The following is a 7,801-nucleotide window of genomic DNA, read 5'->3' on the forward strand; positions in this document are numbered from 1 at the left end:
TCACCTGGGGTGTAGGTTTATGAGCTCTCAATCATGTCTCACATTATCAATATCTCATATAACAGAATAACACTCACCTGGTACTTACCTGAGCATCCACAACACCAATTCATATTATGCATCATATACTAATTTATATGCTGAATATAAATTTATATGCATGACATTTGAAAGCATACTTTTATTTAAACGCATTTTCTGGGAAAATATAAAGTATATAAATATATATTGAAAACCAAAAGCCCACTCACTGGTATGTCGAAGGGTCGTAGCCCTCGAGTCGCCCTTGACTGCACTCGTCCTCGGGATTAGTCTCCTTTATATGCGAAACAACTGTAAAAACGTTAATTTAAAGCACATAACCAATACTAGCTAATAACTTCTCATACATTGCTCAAATGGGATGTTTGAATATACCAACGTGATCTACACAACCTCACGAACATCCCCATATTTTTAGAAAAATTTTCGGACCACCCACATGCCAGCCAAGCCATGGCCAAATGCGCCACCCATGCGCGAGCACGTGCTAGGCACACTGACGGTAACCCTAACGGCGTTAGGGAATATTCCGTTAAATAATGGCATATGCAGTTAAAACTAACCAACGCCATTAGGAATATTCCTTCAAAATTGACGGAATATTCCGTCGTCTCCTACCTTCGAACTCCGGCAACCGTCGCAGTCACCGGAAACTGGAAAAACTTTAAAGCCTTATAACTTCTTCATTTTTCATCCAAATTTCACGAATTATATACCAAAATGAAGCTTAAGACAAGTAGAACAAATCCTTACCAGTTTTAGGACCTAAAACTCATGGGATCTCGCAAGAAAAATCCACGATAATCCGGCCAAACTTAAAACTCGCCAATCTCAAGTTCCCAACTTCCAATTTACTTGGTTTTTCTTCTCTGAGCTTCGTAGGGATGTTTTAAAGCTTCCTACAAGCTTCAAATCTCCTTAAACATCCATAATTACGACCACATGAACAGTGCATCAAAACTGAGATTCTGAGTTCTCAGGTTTTCGAGGGTTTCACTTACCAGAAATGGTATGGATAAGCGCCTAGACTTGCAAGGAACACAAAGATCACTTCCCCAGCTTCAATCCGTGACTAGAAGTGAAGGTTTGAAGGTTGTCCATACAGATTGTACAGAAATGGTAAAAATTCGAGAGAGGGAGGAGAGAGAGTGTACACGGGAAAGGGATAGGTATGTGTGTGTGTGGTCCTAGTTGGTTACCAACCAACAAAACAAAGGTAACAAGCCTAAGTCTTCTTCCAAAAACTTAAGTCTTCTTCCAAAAACTTAGGAAATATTAGAATTGACCAATTTAAGTACATAATACACACAACACACTTTAACATCCAAGGGTAATTTAGTAACTTCTCGCCGTCGGGGGTAAAATAATAAACATATCCGGGACGGGCTGTCACATAAAAAACTTCAAAGGTGTCACATCCCGGCCCGGGGTGGATCACTTCCTGGGCCCGCTCCACTACCGTAGCACGATATTGTCCGCTTTGGGCTTACCATTCCCTCACGATTTTGTTTTTAGGAACTCACGAGCAACTTCCCAATGGGTCACCCATCCTGGGAGCGCTCTGGCCTCTTTCTCACTTAACTTCGGAGTTCCTACGGAACCCGAAGCCAGTGAGTTTCCAAAAGGCCTCGTGCTAGGTAGGGATGTTAATATACATTTAAGGATCACTCCCCTGGGCGATGTGAGATGTTACAAAAGGCATCCCAAAATAATGCATCAAATAAGGCAGGGGCGTTTTTATCATTTTAATAGTTTTTTTTAATAATTAATTTTTTGGTACATTTTTTTTAATAATAATTAGTGTCTCACAATAGGACTAGCAATAATGTGATTCAATTTCTCTATTTTTAAATATGTTCAAAACATCTTAAGAGATGTGTAATGCCGATTATAAAAAAAGTATTTCACAAGCGAATAATAATATGATTAAATAAGTTGTCAAATGATTTTTTTTTTAATAAACGATATTATCTACACTAAGGGGGAGGGGTGTGCTTAGCCTCATAATGAGCTAGCAATAATGTGATTCAATCAGTTGTTTATTAAATCTTAGTTTCTCTATTTTTAAACACATTCAAAACATCTTAAGAGGCGTGTAATGCCGGTTATCAAAAAGGTATTTTGTACGCGAATAATAATGTGATTAAATTAATTGTCAAATGATTTTTTTTTAAACAAACAATATTATCTACACTAAGGGAAGGAGGTGGTGTCACATCCCAGCCCGGGCCCCCACCATATCCCGGGCTTGACTCCACCGTAGCACGATATTGTCCGCTTTGGGACCCGACCACGCTCTCACGGTTTTGTTTCTAGGAACTCACACGAGAACTTCCTAGTGGGTCACCCATCTTAGGATTGCTCTCGCGCGAACTCGCTTAACTTCAGAGTTCTAATGGAACTCGAAGCCAGTGAGCTCCTAAAAGGCCTCGTGCTAGGTATATATGAGAATATACATATAAGGCATAAACGATCCACTCCCCTGGGCGATGTGGGATTGTTATAGGTGAGCTTAACTTCACAATCGGCTAGCAATAATATGATTCAATAAAAAACTTTATTAAATATTATTTTCTCTATTTTTAAAGTAAATTCTATAGAGATCAATTTTATTATGTGAATTCAACTGCTTTAATTGATTTATCAGGAGTTTCTTCTAGCATGATCTAAAATTATTCATTTACTTCAAATATTTGACTTTTCTTTTATCAATTTATGTAAATAAATACATTTAAAATGTATAAATCGAGCGTAGAACACTGTGATTTAAAAAATATATTTTGCATGCGCGTAAATGCATGCACGAAAGCTAGTTTGCATGAATGTCAGTGCCGCGTGCAAAGGCTAGTTTGCATGAATGTCAGTGCATTTTTTAGGTCTTACATGCAATAACAGTTGCATACCACTCGTCAGCCACTGACCAAGACAATGCAATTTTCCCCCAAATGAAAGGGTGCATTTTTGCTTGCCCATATTAACCTTGTGTGTACTTTGTTTGCCATGTGTTTCATCTTCTAACTATGGTTAACATCTTTATTTAATGTTCTTTTTATTTTTTTAACAGTGATTTAAAACACAATATAAAATAGGGGCTTTTAGACCTAAGTCCAAAAATATAGATAGTTTTTTAGAGTGGGTCCAGTTATCTTTAATTACATGTTTTTATTTCTTTTATACTCATTTTATATATTTTTTTTTAAATATTATAAATCAATTAAAATATTCTAATATTATGCATTTTTCAACTCCAAAAAATCCAATTAATATCTTATAACAAAAATAACTAATATACTAACATAAATTATCTACAAAACATTCTACCTTAACTCAAGTAACAAATATATGAATGTATATTATACCTGTAAGCGAGATATGAAACCTAATTAAAAGGTAGGAAAAAACATAATATATCTACAAGCAGGACACATTAATCTGTGACACATTCCTTATATAGGTTGCACCCGCAATATTTGATGATTGGTTTGTTGAATTAAATCAGTATCGTGGCGCTTGAATTAGACCGGATCTAGTCATGATTTGAGGAGGCGTATGGATTGTTGCAAGATTGACACAAAGAGGGGAGAGATAGAGATGGAGAGTGAGACAGAGTGAGAGGGGGGAGGCCTGGTTGTGGTGATGGAGGGAATGAGATGCAATAGGTTGGTTTGGGGAAAATAATTAACTTGTGATATAGGTTGATTATAAAAATTAAAAATAAAATCTATAAATAGGGTTTAAAGCAGGAGGAAGAACAAGAAATAACAAAAAATAAATAAATAAAAAGAAATAATCAAAGAGATAATTAGGAAGAAATTTGATTTTTATAATAAATCTTATCATTGAATAGATAATTATTGATAATTAAATAATTAAATTTAAGGAATTGGACTTATTTTAATAAATTGGACTATTCCTACTATTGGCTAAAAAAATTGGACTTATATCAAATTTACTCTAGCGCTTCAAATTCCCCACCCAACGAACCCGATAAACACCTACCCACATCATCGTCAGTGACCAGATCTCCATCCTGCCGCTGGAAAAACCATATTTTCACTCTCTCCCTCTCCCTTCTTCACCCTTCTCCTGTCTCTCTCATCTCTATTCTTCATCGATCCTGCAAGTCAACAACTCGTTTTCTCTAACCTGTGTGGTATGGTGAGTTCAAGAACGAGTTATCCGAGTCGTACCCATCACTGACCACTGATGCAATAATCTATGTTTTGAAGAAATTGGATAAAGATCCATGAAAGGCTTTGGATTTTTTTCAACTGGGCATGTGAGAAGAAATGGATTTAGTTAAGTTCTTCGGTGGGTCTTTATCCGTTAATGTCACAGCCCGTCCCGAGAATTTGTTATCTTAGTGGTGAAAAGACGGATTTGCCCTTGTTCGTTGAAATGAGTTGAACGTAGCATTGTTTTAGAAGTGGACCAATATAATTATTTCCCTAAGTTTTGGGGTCAATGAGAACTATACTTTGGTTAGTTGTGATTGGTGTGTTGATTGGACCACACACATCCATATATTTTCTCTCTCACTCCCTCCGTGCTCTTTCTCTCTTCTCTCTCTCTCGGTTTCACTCTCTTTCTCCTTCGAAATGGTATGAACAAGCACCCAAGACCTTGGAATCTTCACGGATTGTGGCCAAATTTAGTATCATTGTGTTCGTGAGGACCATACGAGTTTAAAGGTACCCATTTCAGGTAAGAACTCATTCGATTTTACGTTGAAAACTAAAGCTCCGAGTTGAGCACTATTCATGAACTTTTAAATGGTTGTGTTTTAGGACAATCTAAGCTTATAGCGAGCTTAGTGAGGTCCCAAGGAAGCTCAGAGTGCTTCGTTTGAAAGTTTTGGACGTCGGGATCACGAGGTTTGAAGGTGGCCGGTTTTGGTGAGATTTTCCTGACATGTTTTCGAAGGAATTGAGGCTCCAAAGAGGGATAACCTTCTTCCTCTTGAAATTTATGACATTTGGGTGAAAATTTCATGAAAAATGATGTAGAAACGAGTGAGAAATCGTCGATTACAGGGTTGCCCAATTTTCTGGCGCCGGCGAGCTTTCCGGCGTCTGGACGAAGAAGATGATGTGCGTGGGGGGCGCGTGGCACCGTGGCCTCCCCGGCGCGTGAGGGCGCGCGGGCCCTAGGAAAATTATTATAAAAATATCTCGACGTCCGCGACGTCGCGTAGATCACTGTGGTATATTTATATACCTATTTTGAGCAATGTATGAGAAGTTATTAGCTAGTTTGGCATATGTGCTTTAAAATAACGTTTTTATAGTTAATTCGCATATAGGTGAGACGTATCCCGAGGACAAGCGTATCCATGAGCGACTTGGGGGTTACGGCCTGTCGACATATCAGTGACTGGGCTTTTGCTTTCAGTATATATTTACATACTTGATATATTTCTGTAGACATCGAAATTTCGGTGAAATAAATGTTGACCAATAGTTACAATTTCAACGCTCATGTATTACATAAATTTTACACGTAGCATGTGACTCGATGAAAAATTGAAATGAGTCAGAAAAGGCTTCAAATATGACACGTGTCAACACCTGGCAAAGATGATTTATTTCATCTGGAATATTATACTCAAAACTAGGCTTTAGAAAATTCTATAAATACAAGCCCATTTCATTCATTTGGAGAGGGACCAAAATCATTAGGCAAAATCCTTGAAGCTCTGAAACTCCGAAGCTCTCAAGCATCCAGGTTCCCGAAGAATCAAGAAAACCCTTTTCGTTCTTCGTCAAATCCTCCTTCAAGATCAAGCCCCGACGGCCCTTGAAGAACTTCCACCAATTCAAGATCAAGCCCTAACGGTCCTTGAAGAAAGTGTTCATCATCTGTTCCTCCCAAGATCAAGCCTCGACGGCCCCTTGGATTAACGACATCAACAAATCCACACAACTGTTCATCCAGGATCAAGCCCCGACGACCCTTGGATCAACAACACAATCCACAAATTTACACCTTACAGAGATCGAATCAGATGATCAAGTTAGAAGAGCTTGTAACGCCAAAATCATTAATACAAATATTATTTTGTATACGTGTTCTTGTCTTGTTCATCGTAGGAATTTCTGTGTTCATAAATTTGGCACACCCAGTGGGACAATCTCTACCTCTCATCTCTTTCTCCGTTCAAGAAATCCAATCACACCTCAAAATCAATGACATCAAGCAAGGGACAAGCCGTTTTCACAACCACCAAGGGAAGGATCTTGAGCACTTCTGTCGCGAACGGACAATCCATTGGCGCCACAAACGCTCCTCAACATGCCACTTCAAAGTTGGTGCCGCTAAAGGAGCAAGGGAAGTATCAAAGGCGCGAGTCTGTTATCAATCTGACCTTGCTGGGGGCACCGAAACATGCTGCTGAGGCATACAAGATGACATCCCAAAGCAGCCAATGACGTTCTTCGTCAGCATCCTGGATGTCTAAAAGAAAGTCATGTCTATTGGTTGCACAAGTCGTGACCATCGGCGTTACCTCCATTGAAGAACAATTGGCTCAAATGAATGAAGCGATCACAAGGCTAACACGGACTGTGGAAGAAAAAGACTTGCAAATCGCTGCACTCGTTAACCAACTAGATGCCAAGCCCGACGTGAAAGTCGAGCCAGAAGTTAATCCACTGAAGAAGGAAAACGACGAGGATGAGGAGCCTCCGATGAAGAAAGTCAATGTGAAGCCAGAGCCAGACCAAGCAGCGGTACTTATGGGATCTCTTTCTATTCAGCAGCTGCAGGAGATTATCACCAACACCATCAAGGCGCAGTACGAAGGTAGCTCACATACCTCCTTGTTCTACTCGAAACCCTACTCCAAGAAGATTGATGCCATGAAGATGCCAATGGGTTATTAACCACCAAAGTTCATGCAGTTTGATGGAAAAGGAAACCCAAAGCAGCATGTTGCACATTTCGTCGAAACTTGCAACAACGCAGGAACGGAGGGAGACTACCTCGCCAAGCAGTTTATGCGCTCGCTGAAAGGAAATGCCTTTGAGTGGTACACGGACCTAGAGCCTGAGTCCATCAACAACTGGGAGTAATTGGAAAGAGAATTCCTCAACCGCTTCTACATCACCCGCCGCACTGTAAGCATGCTGGAGTTCACAAATACGAAGCAGTGGGAAGATGAGCCAGTCGTTGACTACATCAACCGATGGCGCACTCTAAGTTTCGACTGCAAAGACAGACTTTCGGAAACCTCATCGATCGAGATGTGTGTTCAAGGCATGCAGTGGGGATTACACTACATCATTCAAGGCATCAAACCACGGACATTCAAGGAGTTAGCCACCCGCGCCCATGACATGGAGTTGAGTATCGCCCATCATGGGAAGAAAGAACCGATCGCCGACTACAAGAACGATAAATTTTTGGGGCCAAAGATGGATAAGGCTGCATGGAAACCCGCCGAGGAAGCAATGACGGTCAACACATCTCCCGTCAAAATCTCTACACGAGGCAAGGCGATTCAAACCGAAGCTTTTCATGATCAAGAGATATGTAGACGCACTTTGAATGAGCTTGAGGAGAAGACTTATCCATTCCCCGACTCTGATGTGGTTGCCATGTTGAAAGACTTGCTTGACAAAAAGGTGATCGACCTACCTGAGTGTAGACGGCCGGAAGAGATGAATCGTACTGACAGTCCAAGGTACTGTAAATTCCACCGCTTCATCAGTCATCCGACAGAAAAGTGCTTCGTGTTGAAAGATCTCTTCATGAAGCTGGC

Source organism: Malus sylvestris, chromosome 10, assembly GCF_916048215.2.
Source record: "Malus sylvestris chromosome 10, drMalSylv7.2, whole genome shotgun sequence".
Lineage (NCBI taxonomy): Eukaryota > Viridiplantae > Streptophyta > Magnoliopsida > Rosales > Rosaceae > Malus > Malus sylvestris.